The sequence below is a fragment of the Ischnura elegans genome, chromosome 2 (genome assembly GCF_921293095.1).
Source record: "Ischnura elegans chromosome 2, ioIscEleg1.1, whole genome shotgun sequence".
Lineage (NCBI taxonomy): Eukaryota > Metazoa > Arthropoda > Insecta > Odonata > Coenagrionidae > Ischnura > Ischnura elegans.
Genome location: NC_060247.1, coordinates 32,684,041 through 32,703,816, shown reverse-complemented (window position 1 = coordinate 32,703,816; position 19,776 = coordinate 32,684,041). Strand labels below are relative to the sequence as shown.

Here is a 19,776-nt window from a genome sequence, read left to right as displayed (position 1 = left end):
TATGCATCAGAATTCGTGCGGTGACGTGCCCTGCCACCAACTCCTCTCTCCCACACACGTCCCAACCATTCTCCCCCAACCTATGAGATATACCCATCCATCCATCCCCCACCCCAACAGTAAATGCGCCCAACTTGTGTAGTTATTCCGCGCGAGGCCTCTCCGTGACGTTACCGATCTTTAAGGAAGTCGGGGAGCGTGTGAGAAAAATTGCGGCGTCGCGATGGCAGTGGGGAATGTTTGACGTGGGAGATGAGTGGGAGGATATTGGTGTGGAGACAGGAAGGGGTTTGTATGTTCGGTGGGGACTCAGCGAGAATCGGAATGAGCGGGAGGAAGGCCGTCCGAGACTGACCGCACGGTTCTTTCGTAAGGGGAGGGGACACAGATTGATCTGGGACGAGATAAAGGCCTTTTGCCCAGAGCTTCGTAAATTTTGCGTGGCACTGGAGTCTCTTCAGGTAGTGGCGCCAATGCCAATTTTGACGGCGGCTCCGTTGGGTTTGCAAAAGCACGGAGCTCGATTGTGGGGCCCGGCTCTGTAAACGTCACCGCATAGCGAGTGTTTAGGTAAGGTGGAAGGAATTTCGCAAAAGCTACTTTACGATTTTGTCGGCCTTTGTAGATGATTTTCCTTCCTCCCATTGGTACTATTTTCGCTCTTTAGATAACTGATTTTTGGCTTAATGGCGTTTTTATTCTTAAGAGTAATTCAAATTTTCCTCCCGGATTTGGTGTCTCATACTCAGCTTATGAATGACAAAAGAATGAGGCCTGAAAATTTCATATTAGGTTTATAATACTCCTTCAATCAAAGATAGGTGGGTAAAATCTCTACTTGAGGAAAATCTCCCGTCATGGAAAGAAAAATCCACAGAACTGCCGTTTTTGTTTCTTTGCTCTATTGAATTAGGTTCAAAAATGAATCTTGAATGCGGTTCTTGGAACAGGTTTAGAATGAGCCCAGTCGCTATAGTAAGGCGTAAAGAACTTTCTGCTGCCAGGGTTAATTTCGTCATAATTTCTGTCGTGATTAAAGAAAACGTTCTGAAACCACTTACCGGAGAGGCTCTCATTGGGTGAAATGATACCCACCGAAATTTAACGACGAATGCCGCGTCATCGACGAGTTTCAGTGCATGAGATTCGGTGACTGGGGCCGTCGCGCAACGGACATTAACTTCTTTCCTGGCATTAAAATAAAGTGCACTTTATTTGGAAAAGAATTACCTCCTGGGGATTTAATGGGATTTTATGAGCAATGGAAATAAAAGCCGCGACTCTTTTCCAGCGGTGCCTTTCCTACAAATGTCGCAAAGGCTCAGCTTACGCCAACATTAGTGTACCGGTCCTGACGAGAAATTTTTACTTTTCTCATATTTTTTTGATTTTTTAGCGGGTGACTGGAGCATGTATGCAGCATTATCCCAGTTTGTAACTTCTCTGAATTCTGACGTAGGCAATGTCGGAGCAGGCAGTAGTTTAAAGTTTAGAATTTTAATTATGATTTTTAAATCGCAAATGAATGTAGTGGGAAGGAGTGTAGTTCGTAGGTACCTATTGTAGCTCAGCGAAGAAGATACCAAATACCACCTGAGTAAGTGCGATGCCTAGCAATGGTATTCTTTTACGAGTTCAATTGTTTTCTTTTGTAATTAATGGTTGGAAATGGTGAGATTTACATTGCAACAATTATTTTAAACATTTTCCGAGTAGCTGATGTAGAATTTAAATCAGGAGGACATTGTAAGGAATTCATATCGGTATTTAAAAGGTTGGACCACAAAAGGGTAAAAATTATGAAAGGAGCAATACTTTATATCCTTATTAAAACTTTTTTTTGAAAATACATGGCGTGTGATTATGATACATGTTCATGCTTTTAATGCTGGATAATTCACTTTTTAGGTGTAGGAAATAATTGTAAATACCGCAATGATATTGTTTAATACTGAGCATGGTTCTATAATTATTTATTTAATGGAGGATGATAATAAGGATATAAAAATAATTTTACTTATGATACAAAATTGGTTCTCATCAGGATGAATAAGTTTACATAATAAAAACTGCTTGGTGATATCCAAAGAAAAAAGTAATGCCTTTCAGCTCAATGAATTCTGAAAATTCAATGAATCGTCATTTTGAGCCCAGATTTTTGCCATGAGAAGTTGATTCGCCGTATCCTAGCGCTATCGTGGATTTTCGACGGTGTTCCTTGGCTCCTGGGACAATGATGTGTCCTAAAATTGATCGGAGTATGGGGATATGGCCATTTCCTGATGAAGTCTCGCACATTGATTGGCAGGAGCGACGCATTATCTGATGCCTCAGGTTTGACGCGTAGGAGCGGACGCAGGAAGGTGCGTCACGCACGTTCCTTAGAGCTGATTCCTTCTTCTTTCCCCAAATCCTCCCACCCTCTCTCTCCTCCTCACTCCTATTTCTCCTTGCATGGTTTCTTCACACACGCCTTATCTCGACTTAACATCACCCCTCAAGAAAGAGGAACCCAGGTCTTAGGCCGTGGGAGGGAAGCAAAGGAGAGACGAATCCTCAGAATGCTGTGTCGGCCACTCCGCCATCGCCCTGGGTCGTGGCCAAGGTGGTGATATGAGCATGGGAGGAAATATCACGGACCGGGCGGTGATAGGAGAGTATGAGCGCAGGATGGTAATTGCGAGGGATGTGCGTATTTTGCTCCAATGAGAAAGGAGGGAAACTAACTACGTTTACTTAGGTATACGCACTACGTTTGAAAGAGGCGTTAGGAGAGAGAGGGCATTTGGCCTCACTTTTTTTTCCTTAACTCTTTTTCGCTGCAATAAAAAATGAATACTCTAGCCCGATGGGTGAGGCACTTCCTCTTTTTTTTACAGCGCTCGGGAACAAAGTTTTAAAATGATGTTTTCTACCCTCGCCACTCTCCTCCTCTCTCCTCGATATCTCAGCTCCTTTTTCTCCATAGTGTTTTATTACCCCTTGTCGTGAAGTTTCAAGAATCTTGAGTTCCTTGTCATCCATCTCAAATGGGCGTCCTGTGATTTATTTTTTCTGCGCGACATGACACTCTTGAGCGTAACAGAAAGATATTTTTCTTTGTGCATTATTTAAATTGAACAATGAATGCTTTATTCCCTCTTGTAAAAAGTTACATGACCTCAGTACTGGAAAATAGATTTCTAGATCACCCATATTAGATATTCGGTTGAAATGCAAATGATCAGTTCAGTAGTGTAAACCGTTCATTTAATAAAGTTAGTGTTACCTTCATCGTAATTAAGTGATCTATTTTTATCAGATTTTAAATTCATGTAGTAGACGCTGCAGGCTTTTAAACATTTCTATTTAGCGTGAAGAACGCATAGCGAATAATGATAGCTTAACTTCATCCTCCTCAATAGAGAATAATTAACCAAATTATACATCAAGGAGCGTAGTAAAAAGTTGCATAAAAATTTGCATATTGTAAATTAGCCGCGCTAAAATATGAACATATGTTAAGTTAGGGAAGGTAGATAATAGGTACTTTCTTAATTGTAAAATTGTACTTACAATTAGAGAAATTGTATATCGGTTATACATTTCGAGGACCATCCTGTGATAAATTTCTTTTTTCGCGATATGACACTCCCGAGTGCACTACAAAAATGATGCTTTTAATGCTGAGAAAGCGGATTGTTTTCATTAATTTTTCTATTTATATAGATATCTTTATAAATCCTAATGGGATGCTAGTTAAAATTAAAATCATTTTACTGCGTTTTAAGGGGCTAATACAGCCTTAAGAACGCAATTGTGCTGTCAACTCCGAGTTTTGCCCATTAGGGCTTATGAAGACGAATTAGGTATCCATGGATTGTTGCAAAATGTCTTCCAATAATGGCAGCATATGATTTTTAAGGGTCCTTCTACAACTGCGTACTACAGTAAAGTCTCTAACGGGTTAGTATATACGGAAACAGTTTCATTTATTTGTTATTATTGCAGAAGAGGCTATTATTCTGTTATTAGCTTTTCTGATATTTACTGGAACATTTTATTGTGTGATTCTCATAAGGAGATACACTAAATTTCTGATCCGATTAATGAAGAAAGGAAATACGTTAGCTCTAAAATGAAAGATAAAAAGACCTTCAATAAGCGGTTTTCTCTAGTCCTTACTCATATATTTTTAGTAGATCTTAACTTAGTCGTATTTTACGTAGATCGAGATTAACTTAAAATTTTAGCCATTCGTGGGATCTATGATATGCGTCCCCTATCATGAGTACCGTATTTTTTTCTGGCCAGAATATTTCCGTCGCTTACTAACTCCTTTTTGCAAGGTCTCATCTTTAGTGGTCTGCATCTCTTTCGTATTAAGCTCCTTAAATTCTTGGTGGGTGGCTCCTAAAATTTCAAATTTTTAAGGGGCTCGTTTCGTTCACCAGGACAAACATATTGGTGATAAATACACTATTATTGAAAATAAAACCTTCAAAAATTCCTAGAATGAATATTCTCTTGAAATTCCAGAAATGCCATGCTTAATCGCTGGTGGAACAAATATCTCTCTCTCAATCGGCCAGTCTCTGTTTGAAAATACCATTAGGCATTAATAACTGGATGTGTGTACGAGGCAAGAATCTTTCTGTAAAAAAAACTCGTCGGTCATCAAGTCGAAGATTGATTGGATGGTTGAGAGGCTGAATCTTACCTCACATGAGACCCTGAGGCGCATCTCCTTTTGCCCTCCGTGATCCAGATAAGCTGAACGCTCTACCTGCTGCACACGTGACTTGTCTTGCGCCATCTTAAAACTTAAATATTACCCCCAGAGAACTTTTTAATGCCTCGTAAAAATCCTTTCAGTGCCCAGGAACATATTTTCAGACGCTTGGTGGATAGAGAAAGCGTTAAATATTGTATGTAATTCTTTCGCTGGATCAGAGTTTTCGAGAAATTCTTGGTGGAAACGCGAATTCCAAGAAATTAGAGTGGTTTTGAAGTTCATCCTCCCATTGTCTGCTGCGGAAACGTGACGATCTAGCTTAAGAAATAGCTAAGGTCAAAATTTTATTACTTTTGAATTTTTTTGATGCCTTGAAATAGAAACGTTATTATTTGATAATCAAATGAATAAAATTCGATTTTTTCTGAGTGTTTTTCATATCCGAGATAATTCTTTTAGCAAAATGAACAGTAAAAATACTTATAATAAAGCCAGTGGGAAACATGTTAGTGCTCAAAAAATAAAAAAAATTATCCTTTATGAAAAATAGTGAAATAAAACTAAATTGTTATCCGCGGAATGTCCACCAATCCAAGGACCAGTCTTCGTACCTTAATACTGTGGAAAGAATTGAAAAATTTTGGTATTCATGCAAGTACCTTTCATCACATTATCTGTATTTTTTGCTTTTCTATAGTTTTTTTACTCGCATTCTGAACTCTCATTTTGGTGCCGTGTTGCTCCAAAGTTTACATTCTTCGTAGGAGGATATGGTGAAAGCGTGAAAGAGCGTGCGCCTAGGCACATTAAGGCCATTTAGCGAGAGCGAGGTGCAACTCAAGCATTCACGCAAAGGGACTAGGATTTATCATCTGCGGATGGTGTGACGAGCGCCTATCGAACGCGGTCCTGCGGCTGATACGGTTAGAAGTCATCAGCAGTGCTCCACCAAGAGGAAAACGGACGAGGTCCGTTCTTCCAACAGTCATCAATATACATTCCGATAGCTTAGCCGGCCTTGCGGTGCTGCGCCCAAACGGAATGGAGTTTATTGATTTTTTTATTGCGTTTAATCCGTTGCAAATAAGAAAGCATTTGGAACGATAGTCACAATTTCGGGTCAGTCTACTGTGAATGAAAAAATAACGTATGCGGCGGCCATTGCGCTGATGGATGTTGATTACTTAAATTCATTCCTTGGAAGACATTAGCTGAGGGAAAATTAATCTTTCTGTCACCTCCCTTTCCATTCACTTATTTACAATTTGGCACACCATATCTCTTCTTTTTTTTACCTACATTATTCATCGAGGAAATCGGAGTTCTTAAGATATTGTGGGGAATTTATCTTGCATTAGTTGTGCATAATATTTTCAGTTTTGGTTGATGTTATCACGGTGCTAAGCAGCTTAGCTCAAAGGCCGTTATAGAAAACCGGTATCTTTACACCATGATCTGCGGGAACAGATTGGAAAACATGTAGCTTAAGGCGCAGAGGATATTAATGTTATGGTAGCAGTATCACTACGATGCGTAACTTTAATACTGAATATAATTTAAATGCATTTAAAATGTCGTTGTTGTAAGCGCATACAGTGAGGACAAAAAGGCGACCAGAATCGAAAAATGAGGAAGAAGCAAGCAAAGAGTTCAATATTTTTGAGACTGTTTAGACTTGTTAGATTATGAGCAGCCATACGAGTCATTTGAATGGTATATAGTTGATTGACATTTATTTAACATATATTAAGGTCAAAAACGCATCGCGACAGGACCACGACGCGCCAAATGAAATAATACATAGAGATATATAATAATAATAATAACTTACATAGAAATTTTAAATATAAATCAGGGGATTTTTGGCAAGGTATGTATCTCTTTGACCATTTTTATTCTCTGTTGACTTGATCCTTTGAACCACAGATTTCTCATTTTTGGTTGTAAATACTTAAAGTACTAAGATCTTACGGAGTGAATTAATACATTTATCGAGCATTCAATGAAGAAGACGGTATCTTTATTTAAGGGTGGGAAAGTCATTGGTCCTGTTGCCTCGAGTTTGCCGTCTTCATGCAGTAATTCCTGATTCAAGATTGATCGAGAAAAATAGTAAAGCTTATCAAGTCGATTTTTGGAAGCGCATGCCACTGCTCGCATCTTAGGATTAGTTGATGGGGTTGGCTTTGAGTCAGGTAATTGAATGTTGGCCAAGGAAAAGGTTATCTCTTCTCATAGCCGTACATGCAGTATTTGATAGCAAGGCGGTCGGTAGCTTTTATATGGGAATGTTCTAAATCGTCCATTTCATATTTTGATTTCTTGAAGGGACGCATTCCCAATCATTTCATATCGGTGAGCGACTTTGGTCAGTGCAACGTTAGCGGCAACCATGCTTGATATATAGTTTTTTAACGGCCAGGGTTTACTCTTGTGCCGCAAACTCCATGGCCTTAAAAATATAATTGGAACTCTTTACCTCCGTTGGGGAAGTGTTTTGAGACGAGGGCGTTCATTGAACCGATGCCGACGTCCCAAGGGCCTCAACACCATCAATTGATGATCCTTCCTTCATTGTCTTCTCTCATGCACAGGTCATAATGCTCATTGTAACGTCTTAAGAGGTGCACATATTGATGCGAGCGACGCCAATCCGAGATGCAGTTAAGAATATGCATCACTCCCGCTTGACTAACGTTTGTGAACTAACGTTTTTTCCCGTTTTATTGAATAATTTCTTATAGTTTTCACCCCTAATTTGTTGATATCATGTTAAAACTGAAAATATTAGTCCTTTATCATGGGATGCTAACAGCATGCTTAATTTGTTTAATAATAAAAAGCTATATCATTGAAAATGTTTGAGCATATTTCGAAAAAATTCAATTAGCATTAATTTCAAGTGAGTCGTGAAGGACGACACAATGGAAAAAAAACTCAAAATATGTGCTTGGTTATTTTGCATAGATTATTTATTTATAAATATAGACTTGGATAGGTTGTTCAAGCAAAAATGGAGGACGGATCGTTGTTATTACTATTGTATTGATACACTTTCCAACCAGCCCCCTTAAGTAACTAGTCGCGGAAAAAAAGACAAAATACGACCAGTCGAAGTATGGGAGTTTAGGGTACAGGCACTCGCTCACATTTCGTGGGAGTCTTGGGAACGGAGTAGTAAACCACAGAGACGGACTGAACAGGGAAGTCTTTACTCTACGCGCGTGATTACCATTTCCGTGGAAAACTCAAATGCGGACTGGAAATCTTCCGCCACAGACGAGTGAGTGGGCCTGAGAGGGATGGGTGACGGTATCGCCCTTGAGCCTTTTCGTTGCCGCCCGGACAGATGAAGGCGGGCGGGACGAGGGCGGTGGGGGCGGGCGGGGGAGCGATAAGCTTTTATTGACCCTTTAAGACTGGCGAGGGGAGGGAGGTAGGAGTAGGTGCCCTCTCGGGAGTATTGGAGGGGGTGGAGAATAGGGTGGGGGATAGTGTGTGCTGGTACCTGACGAGGAATTTAAAAAACTATAGGCGCGAGCCCGTTTCTTCCTCCAAACCCCCCGCGCCCCCCCGCCCTCCCCTCCCTGTGCATGCGTGTGTGAAGAATTATAGCGCCGAGTGGAGCAGGTCGCGACACACATCATCTCCGCGGCTGATTTAGGCAAGGCACTTTCCCCTCTCTCCTTTAGGGAATGGGGAGGTGGAGGGGTAGAGAGAGAGATAGAGAGAGAGGGAAAGAAAGGTGAAAAAAGGAGAACGTAGGTGTATATAACTATGCTTTAGGCCGGATGATCGAGATTTTGAGCACCGCAGCCCTGCCCGCTCTGTGCTTGTGTGGGTCCATGAGGGTTTGGGCGTGGGGAGGTGGAGAGTGGCAGGGAAAGATAGGTACAGATTCGAGGGCAGGGGATTGATAGGGGGTGGGGTTGGGCTTTGGGTGGTTCTTTGACGTGGTAGTGGTGCGGGGAGAGGTGGAGCGGTCTCGGAGTGTCTTGGGGATGCCCGCGGGGGAGACCTCCTCTCTCTAGCGCACCCCACCCTCTCTGCCCACACGAAGGCCTCGGCGGACTCACACCACCGCTCGTCGCATTCCAAGCATTACAACCCTTCGCCTCTCCCCCCCCCTCCCTTCACCTCAAACCACCGCTTCCCAGGCCTAAACCATCGATCTCATCGCTACTCCTCCCCACTCCATTCTGCTTTTTAACTTCCCACGCAACTCAAATCTTCCGCCTCCAATGTTCCTCTCTCTCTCTCACACACTCAAAAACACGAGCAAACAGGCGCGTGTGCGAACTTGCTTATAAAATATGCTAAGTTTTGCCGAAGCCGTGAAGCCCGATGCTGCTAATTTGGTTGTTGATTCAGATGGATACTCAAAATTCAGGTGAGGGTTGTATGGTTTGGAGGAAAAACAGGAGTATCGGCGAATGTGATGAAACATGGTGAGGATATCGAGGATTTTACTCGATGAACTCCCGAGTTTTCTTGACGCATATCATATTTGTAGCCTCTATTTTACGAAGCAACATCCAGGTCATTGTCATAATTGATGAATGCGTGTACGAGGGTGAAAATTGCCTCTTTGCCCTTTGTTTGAATAGTTAATGTGGTTTTGGCAGTTAGATTCTTATATGTATTTAAAACATTTAGCAATCATCGCATCTGCAAGTTAACTCGCTCGCGTGATGCGTATAATGATTATGTTTATCTTTTGGCGTTATTTGGGTTTTAGTGTAAAATTTTGCACTCGGCATGCATGGAGAAACCTAAGCATAAAATAAAAAATTTTATCACAAAAAAATCCGTAATTTACGCTGCCGATTTACGTAATAAATATTATAAAAACAATGCGTTTGCGTGAAGTGGTCATATCATTAATAAACTTTTTAAAGCACCCGCTATTGCTGGATATCGGCCATCCAAACAGGTGTAAGGCTAATCAGTAAGTATAATGGCTCGTCAACCAGAAGGTAAAAATCATAAGTGAGACTGTTTCGTCACAAAAAAAAATCGGCGATCACCATGTAACACCTGCAATCATGGAGACTTCTTAAATATATTTTTATATTTTCAGTTTTCGACATAATGGACGCAGTTTTTTTGAAGCATGATCAAAGGCCTGTATTTTACTTGAATAAAACCTCTTGAAAATATTGTAGGAAAAATATTTTATTCACTCTAAAAGGTCTAATCATTTGAAAGAAGTTGCTTGAAACTTTTTACTCGTCTGTTGGATCAGGTGTGTATTACTGACGAATTCATAACATTCTTTCAAATGCAAAAGGTTGGCGACTGGCTGTGCCTAAAATATAAATAAGAATTGTATGTATGATTACCACAATCATTTAAATAACAGTATCGGGAGACTATGCCACTGAAATGGTACTTAATTGAAATGGTAAAGAAAGCTCAATTTAGATTATCAGATCATCTTCCCTATTACTTGTTAAACATGACATTAATAGGATAAATATGATTCGTCCGTCTCAAAGTGATTCAAGCTTACAATTTTAAAACAGTTACTTCATTTGACAAGTTTTTTCGATTCGGAGAAGTAATTGATCGTTACATGGAATTGTGTGGCAATAAAAGAATAAATGGCAGCATCAAATCATTTATCAAATGTCTAATTTCCATTTGATATCCGACAATTCTATTAATGTTTGATTTAGTAGCTACCATTTAGTTATGATTAGTCTCTGCGGAACGATTATCCCACCCTTGCGATCGTGATATTATACTTATTTAAGCCTCTCCTATTATTTGTAGCCATCTTAATACGAGTGACATCTACGTGTATTGCTCTGTGAGTGTGGGAAACGAATTATGACATTTTAAATATAATTTTTCATGCTTTGTTCAGGAATAATTTAGTACTCGAAATTTGAAATATAGAGCCATCAAAGTTTATTTTTTTCTTTAACACTGAATGTCGTTAGAAAAAAGAAGGGAATAAAAGACAACTGAGCATTTTATGTTTATACAATGTAATTGCTTCTGTTAAGTTATTTGCATCATCTTATCTTGGTTATTCAGAAAATTGGAATATAAATTGGATTAATCTTAACTGTAAATATTTTATGGAGAGATTGATGTCACTTGATGGGTTTGTGAGAGTTTCTCCTCGGACTTGACGTAAGAGCTTTTGCAAGAGGAAAAAATTGTGATCCAATCGACAAAATGTATGTAGAGAGGCGCATGACATGCCGCATTTCGTGCATAAAAAATTCCCAAGGGCCGGAAACTCTAAGCAAAAAATACATGCATGGCTCATTACTCGACCAACCCAGTCGGAACCCCTTTCTTCCGGAAAAGTTCGCAACTTTTCAAACAGGAGCTTAGTCTTAAGGCCGTTTTACACGGTACACGTAATTGCGCAGGTTAGAGCTGCATTAATTTCTAAAATGGCGTGGAATTGCGCGAATGCATGTACGAAATTAGAACAGGGGCTATTTTGCCGTCTCGCATCCACGCATTCTCGCATGTGTTCTAGCAATTCACCGCTTTACACGACGCAATTTTGATTGCGCCTTCACACGTACGTCAGACTGCGCAATTCCGTGTACCGTGTAATACGGCCTTTATAGTCTGAGTCATCTCATGGCCCAGGAGAGAAACTAGTACATATTTTTTCCAGATAATGATTCTTCCAATTCTATGCCACCCTGTGTATAAATGTAGGGTACGACCGAGTTCCCTAGTTGACTGTAACCTGTGTACCTACCATCAGTGCAAGCGAAAATTTTCCCTGAAAATAGGGGCTATGGAGAGGGTTTATGTGACATATACAAAGTTTGATTCGCGCTTTGGAGATCCGAAATTAAATCCCTGCTGCGGCGGAGATTTTGCAGAGAAATACCTTTTCTAGCTTGGATGTGTGCTATGCATCATGGAGGCCTAGAGGACAGGACGTATTTAGTTCAGTACGGGTTGCGTCCTATGGATGAAAATAAGCTTGGCGTCTTTTGTCCTTAGGGTGCCATAGCCGTCTTAATACTTTGTTGAATATCATTTGAGAAAGACGATTGCGATATTAATGTATCAAAAAAGTACAGTAAAAAGAGCTACTATTACTATTCGAAGTTTTGTTATGTTTCTAGGCGTTTAAATAGGCAAGGAATCTACTAGACGTGATGTGTAAAGCCATTATACCCCATACACGGGTTTTTAATTAAATTATGTAGCTAACCTAAAGTGAAAAAAATCTATAACTATTAAAAGCCATTATTTTTTTCTGGTCTGAGTTTTATTTCAAAATCAGCACTCATAAGTGTCGAAAGCAGACTAATACCGACGCTGGGTTTTCCTCCACCTGTCCTACCATCTCTTTAAGAGCAAATGGCCTTAGATGTGGGTTAATTCCAATTACCACACCTAGCAAGAAGAGTCCGGGTCGGAGAGGGTAGAGGAAAAAAATGAGCGGTGTAAGCGCGCGTATTGCTTTATTTTTGGGGGAATGCATAAAGGCTCTCTTTCTTTCGACTTCTCACGATGGGAAAGATTCCTCGGATTGGCAAGGAAGATAGAGGGGGCAGAGAGGTTTGGGGGGAGGTAGGGGGTCAGGAGGAGAGTTGGAGGGAGGTGAAAGGGGTTGGTTGATGGAGAGGGCGGAGAGGTCCTAAGAGAGCAGAGGAGGAAGAGAGGGAGGGGGAGATAGGAGGTGGGGGTAGACTGGAGGAGGGCGAGGGAATGAGATAATGACTGCGGTTGATATACGGCGGAAGAGAGTGTCTCGAAAAAAAGCACATACAAGAGAAATTACTGCAAAACGGGTTGTGCGTGTGTCTGGCTAGGGTGAAGGGGCTTTAGGGAGTGGGGGGTAGTCCGCATGTTTGCATGTGTGCGCGTTTGTGCTTCGCGTGTGATCCACGGCGCGGCGTGCGGGCGCCGTGGGTGCGTTTTTAGGCGTTGCGTGGCAACAGCTGGGCTTTAGTTTGATCGCGGTTCATTTCGATGAGGAGTGATGTAAAAGCATGAATGTGTACACTCGAAGGTGCCTCGGAGCAATGTGCTGGAGGGCGCATGAGTCCCTGATTCTCCCTAAAATTATTCTCTTGATGTTTTTATTCCCTTGAATTCCTCAGCAGACGCCGGCCGGTGCCAAATAAAGAATCGAGTCATAGCGCTGTGAATGTTGTATTCTTCTGAAAAATCCGTGATGTAACATGAATAAAATTTAAATGTATGATTATCGATGGAACAGTCTTCAGTACGGAAGGATTTATAGAGTTAAGGTGGACTATAATTTAGTTATCTCTTTTAATTACTCAAATACTATTGGGTCTGCCGATGAGTTGGTGAATATTTTGGTCAGATATTGCTGGACCCTTCACCAATAAGGTCTTAAAAATCTGTTTACGTCCCTTCCACTACATTGACCTTTTTCTCATAATGCATCTAAGCGTTACATATTTCCCGTGAGAACTAGAATGTATCCTTACTAAACTACTCTATTACCAGAATGCAGCCATTTTCGTTTGCATGCAGTGAAAAATACTTTGGCAAATACTGATATTTCTCTACTTTCCATAAATTTTTATGATTTTTGTAATCACATTTCACAAAATGAAATAGTCATCTATTATTTTAGTTTTTTTAAAATCAGTTCTTCCGATCATTACTCATATTTAGCATTTACTATGAAATAATTTTTTCCGGTACCTGAGTTAAGACGATATGACAATTGACGCAGCCAATGTATCCATTATAAATATTTTTTCTTAAAAAAAAAATACATTATCCGTAATTACTGACAATTTAAATACGTAGGTTTTACCGCATCGCAAATGAAGCCGATTAAACGAGCGTGGGAGTTCAAGTAATACATTTTCTTACATAATTTATAAGTGCTCACCAATTCCTTATTTCAGACGCTTTCGTCATAGGCTTATCAGTGTATCACCTTTTTACAGAAATGACATGTTCGGATACTTAAAAACTTAAATTTATGTTTTTTATACAATTTTCAGTAGATGTGACGGGGGTTGAACGCCTTTCTTTCTTTGTAAATATGAAATAAAATATTAATTTTCTTTTCTGGGAACGAATACATTCCAATAAGATGTTTGCTTGTGCTCATTATATGCCCCTCATCGAGGGATCTGCCGATATCCAATTAACTCCGAACTAACATGCAGTCATATTATTGAACGCAAAAAAATCTTTCCAAATGCTCATTGAGATAATTTACCCATCGGTAGGCAAAAAATCAAAACAGCGGCCGTAGGTCGGCGTATAAAAAAATTGCAACCACGGGGACAGCGTGCTTCGATATTTTTTTTCGCGAGAGCCATCCAGCCCTGTCTCATTCTTGGCCGCAGCAAAAATCTTATTCCGGGAAAACGCAGATATCCGGTCGTTTCGGAGGAAATTAAGGAAAACTACGACTGGTGGTGCTCCGATTAACGGGCTCAGTGGCACGGGAGAATGCGGGAGAGGGTGGTTGGAAAAGTCTTTCGCTTTTACCGCTACGGCCGGAGAGTGAGTGAGAGGGGACGATTTGTAAAGGATGACGAGTGGCTTTTATCTAGCAGGGAGAAGAAATTCACGTTCTCCGACATTTTCCGATCCGGCGGATCAGTCGAGGATGACGGCAGTGGACGGAGGCGAGAATTGGAGCGAGTGGAAATGCAAAAAAAAACGAATCGGGGTGGGGGAGGAGAGAACAGAGGGATGTGGTTGTATAATATTTATGTAGTCAACTCCATTACAAATATTATTTCTTGGGACAGGGATGCATCATCCTTAAATCTTGACAAAAAATAAGTAGTCTTGTTAAAAACAAATATCACTAGACTCAACCGGATGGCTTTAGGGAGTTCACATAATGAATTAATTTGTATACTTCATCAGTAAACACAATGTTTTTTACATGATATTGTCACAGGATATTCAAAGTATATTTTTTTCAAGTAATTTATGACACCTTAAAAGATTATGAACGTACATTGATGTTTATTCGCTCTAACTTAACCTAGATAATTTGGACATGACGTACGTCCTTCCTCTGGAAATATAAAATAATATTTTTATTTGGTCTCGGAGATGGATGAATGCACGTTCCCCGATATTTTCCGATCCTGCGGATCAGTCGAGGATGTCGACAGTGGATGGAGGCGAGAATTGGAGCGAGCGGAAATGGAAAAAAATGAAACGGGGTTGTGGGGGGGGGGATACGAAGGAGATAGAAGGGGAAGGAGGAGGAAACGGAAAATGGAAGACCAAGAGTTTTCGGAATAGGTGGAGAAAGAGTGAGAGCGGAGAGAGGAGAAAAAAGTCGTCGGTTGATCTCGGTCGAGATGAATGATAGAAAAAAATTGAGGCAAGGCAGTGTCCATTTCTCTAACCTTCTCCACTCAATTACCGCCCAACTCCCCACCTCATGCCACCACCACCGACAACCTCCCCCAAAAAAACTCATACCCTCTTCCCCAACAACGCCCAACCATCCCCCAACCTATAGCTCCCCACCCACCCACCCCCTCTCTAGTTCCCCCGATCTCCACTTCGGCGCCTCGCGGAGGCGTGATGGCTCCACCTCCCCATCCAACCCCCCCCGATATTTCTCCTCCTCTCGTCGTCCTGCACCCATTTCCCCTCCCTCCTTCCGGGGATGCGTCCCCGCCGCACTCCACCCCATTTTCCACCCCCTACCAACCCGCCTTCGCCACCTATTTGTCACGCCTCCCCCCCTCCTGCTCCACCCCGCTCCCCGCGCAATCCACATTCTCCCTCCCTGCCCCCCCTTCTCCACCTTCTCCTCTCGCGCGCACGCCCCCCGGTCACTCGGCGGGGGGAGGAGGGAGGGTGGTTGGATCTTTTCCGTCCATGCCCATTGGTCGGGTGACTCGCAAATCATTCGAAATTTCTCCTCTCTTTCCCCCCTCGACATCAACCCCTCGAATCGGACGATGTGTATACATTAAAATGGCCTCCTCACTCCACATGCCACAGGTTTCCTCCTTTAAAAAAAAAAGTCATTCTCTCCCTCCTCAATCCGTCTTCTTCTTATTTCCTCAGCTTCCCCTCGGTTCTTATTCCTCAGTTTCAGCCTCTATACGTCATACCCGAAAGACTGGCAGATTTGAGTTTTCACAACTTTGGTATTGATACCTTGGTTTTAAAGGTTGCTGAGTTTGCCAAAGCTTGAGTTCACACGTCAGAAAAAGTTTAACGATATGTATTCAAGATCCATGCTGATATCTACTTGATCGCATATTACCTTGCATCAAATCGGAAGTTGTATTATTTGTAAAAGATCAATCGAAGGTTTCGTGCTTTCCATTTTTTTCATTAAATGCCAACAAGAAAGTCATCTTTTGTGAAATTCTCGTCAAAATACCAATCCTTTTCTTCAGTTATTGCCTTTCTAACTTTTGAGAAACCTTTTAAGTTTCGTACGAAGAGAGATAAAATTCTTATGTTGTTAGATTTTTTTGCCATGAGTAAATATTAAACTCTCTCTGACTCACCAATAAATCTACTTCATATTTCTTTTAAGCACAATTTTAATGGTGGATGCTGGCTTTCATGATTTATCTGTTGAGTTAGATAAGCATTTCAAACAGGGAAAATCAATAGGCTGGAAATTGGATCATGGCATTAGTTTGTTCCTAGGTGATAAGTATTCAATAAAGAGATGTTAGCGGTGGATCCCTCAGATCAATTGACGCAAAAAAGTAAAAATACAACGAGAATAAGAATAGAAAACTACAAAGCAACAGAATTATAGATAATTATTTTGTGAATTGGGTTTGCTTTATGGACCAAGGAGTTTGGATGTAAAATGAGTGAGCTGTCGGTGATGGAGAAAGCCATTAAAGAAGGACCAAACGTGTGTTTATGCCTACTAAATAGGGACGTAAGTTACGGGAATTCGGGGTTGCAGTGCGCATTGAAATAGAGCGATGGGAACGAATGGGTCTGTAAACCCAGGATTGAAATATTGATGACGTGAATGGAAAGGAGTGATCCGCAAGCGCAGGATCTCGAAACACGAAAAGGGTGTGTGTTGAAGTTGAAACTGGAAGGCTTTTTTTTCGCCCTGTTGCGCTTTTCATGTCGTTTTTTCCTTGCCCGTCATTCTCGGCCGTCGCACTTTTAACCCCTCTCCCATCCATCCCCACTGCGACTGCTCCCTGCATCCACTCCCCCGCTATCAACGCCGCTCGCCCCTTCCATAACTGTTGTTCCTCACACGCTGCGACTGCCTCGCTGCTCATCCACGCGCAATTTGGAGTCGCTTGTGTCGATAGGGGTGCCATTTTGCGATGCTCTCCGCTCTCAAAATGAAGGAAGTGGAGCCTTCTGATGCTCTGTTCCTGTTATGCGGCCTTGAGTGCGCAGCACCTTGCATCTTCTCAAGAGGACGAGTCACTCCTACTCGAGCGCTCGTATTTTGTTTTTTTTTTCGTGGTTTATTACTCATTTTTAAAGGACCGCTTTGAACTTTAGATTTTCTGTGTGTGCAGCGCAAATCCTTTTTAACGTTGTTCTGCATCTCAAGGTTCAAAATTTTGTACACGAGAAAATGCTTAGGTAAAGGTTTCAAATTTAAGTTGTAGAAAAATGTTGATATGGGTCTTGATGGTGTACCCTAAAATTTTCAAGATGATAGTTTTATTTTTAAACACGTAAACTAGTCACGGAAATACGCCCGTCGAAATGGACTGTTGTGTTCCCAGGAGACATTCTCAAACAGTGGTATTTTCGGAAAAGTGGAGTCAATGGGCACCGCAATGACGCACCTACGCCTCCGCTATTTTTACAAATTTCAAGGTAATTAACACGACTACTTTGTATACCAATAAGCTTAAAAAAAACTGCGTCATTGAAAATCTTTGTGACTTATTTAAGTAGTTAAGTATGATGCTGCTTTATTAGGGGACGTAAAAGATTGTTTGAAAGAGGGTTCAAATATACAATGTTGGGGAAACTCCATTCCTTGTCGTTTTGAACTGTGGCGTGAATATATTTCATATTTTCCATCATAGTACCATACATTTCTATAATTTACGGCACATTTTTTGTTTCATAGGATACCTTCATAAGCTTCCCGTTTCGCTAAATTTTAAATAGGCTAGAGCAATTTCTACTCCTCGAAAGAATAAACATAGCTTAAATGTTTATATAGGGCTGCATAATTCTTGTTTTCAAACTTTTTGAAAATATTAACTGTCGTTCGCAGAAAAATTCCTATTTCCAGTATCTTATTACCTTCGAATGGAGCGTTAACCATAAAACATGAACCGTTAAATCCTAAAAATTTGAATTTTTTTATAAGTTAATCTTATGATTTCATTAGTTAAAAAAAATTAGCATTCGGATTATCAAATTTTGCGCTGATGGAACATAGGAAAATTTATTCGGACGCATTGTTCATATGAATTAAAACTTTAACGATGTTTTGCGAATAGTACCTAAGATATGCAGATGAACACCTACGATACCAAGACGCATGTAATGGTAGTTCTCTAAAGCAACTTTAACAAAATGGATACATATTTATTCCTCAGTCAGCGTGAAATTTGAAATTCTTTGATCACACAGCACCCTTAACTCCGGTGACTAAGCGATTCATCCTTCTTCTGGATAGCTCTACATCACAGCTGGATTGCCATTTGTTTTCTAATGTGACTGCAAAGCCTGAGGCACACGCCTGCTTCTGATAGTCCCTCGGTAGACGCGGCGTTAATAAAAGCCATTATGTTCATGGACTAGTGGTAAAGTGTATGAGCATGCATGGAGTTTAAGTAATGATGCGCATCTCCATGTATCATAGCTGACATGTAGCCATTTTCCCCATGATAATATCTGATGAAGTAATTTCCCGTTATAATCTCTGATGAAGTAATTAGTGACCTGAATCGCCTACGAGTATCTTAAGTAGCTAGGAGCTATAATAAACAATTTTACTTTTTTAAATGAATAGTATTTGATTTACAGGGTAAAGATTAAACGATATAGAAGATGGTTCTCTAGTTCTTCTATTTGCCAACAATCTTTAATATAATGCAAAGACGAAAATCCCACAGTCAATGTGAAGCCAATGTTCTTTGATCGCACTGCTTCTTTCTTCCTGGATTGAAAGTTATTTTAGAATATTAGAAACGTATTATAGAATATTAATTTACGTTAAAAAGGTCATAACGTTTTTAGTTTGTAATTTATGTTTTTTGTTGATATTGTGCTTTCTGTAGCCGAAAATTCATTCATATGAATGCACTTTGTGAGATCCAAGATGGTTTACGTCGAGCTTCTTTAATTTTATTATGATGAACCTTTGGCCCTACGATAAGATTTTCCCACGAATTAGGCAAATAATATATTTGGAGTAGTGCAACCTCTACTTACTTATGTTTACTATGTTACATTTATATATGAGGTACACAAATGCATATTAATGGCAGAAATATTGTTTTAATGTATTTGAAGTATATAGTGTTCTTTCAACCTTATTTTCCGTACCTCTTCAGTCGGACACTGATCCCTTGATCTCAGCCTCGTAAGTCACCCACTAAGCTGCTTTCTGCATTCATGTCTGAAAGAGGGTAGATATAACTCATAAGAAATGTGTTAAGAAATCAGTAATTATTATTTTACAAAATCAAAATTATTACTTCAAAATTAGGTGTGGACGCGCTGATTTACTGTGCCAGTTTTATGATAAATCTCACATTAATTTTGGCACTCGTAACGAAAAAAAGCATATTTGTAGGTTATATTATATTAGTATATTCAATTCAAGTAGGGGGAGCATATTTCTTTTGATAGTACATACAACGAAGAGGTACACATATTATTCCGTATTGTTCTTTCCAAAGACGTCTCATGATTATATGTTGGCATCTCATTCCTGGAAAATGAAATTGATACTAAGTAGTATATTTGTTGAACATCTAATGCTGAAATTTTTGAAGTTTATCCGACCAAAAGGAATATTTCAAGGTGGAATCATCTTTAATGGCGATTTTTACCTATCAATAAAAACAATAACGATCTAAATGTTCACAGTAATATGTAAGTTTCTAAATTTTAAGCCAAGGGTTATGAAGCTG

At 40.3% G+C, this 19,776-nt stretch overlaps 1 protein-coding gene across 2 annotated transcripts in view; it reads right to left on the bottom strand.

Annotated features, from left to right (window-relative positions):
- Positions 1-19,776, bottom strand: part of LOC124153559 (extracellular serine/threonine protein kinase four-jointed) — a 322,305-nt gene that overhangs the window by 44,133 nt on the left and 258,396 nt on the right. The window contains exon 5 of one of the 2 annotated variants that reach the window (XM_046526793.1): positions 19,173-19,259. The gene's annotated coding sequence lies outside the window, so the exon portion shown is untranslated. The remainder of the gene's footprint in view (positions 1-19,172; positions 19,260-19,776) is intronic. The other variant, XM_046526792.1, reaches the window with a different exon arrangement.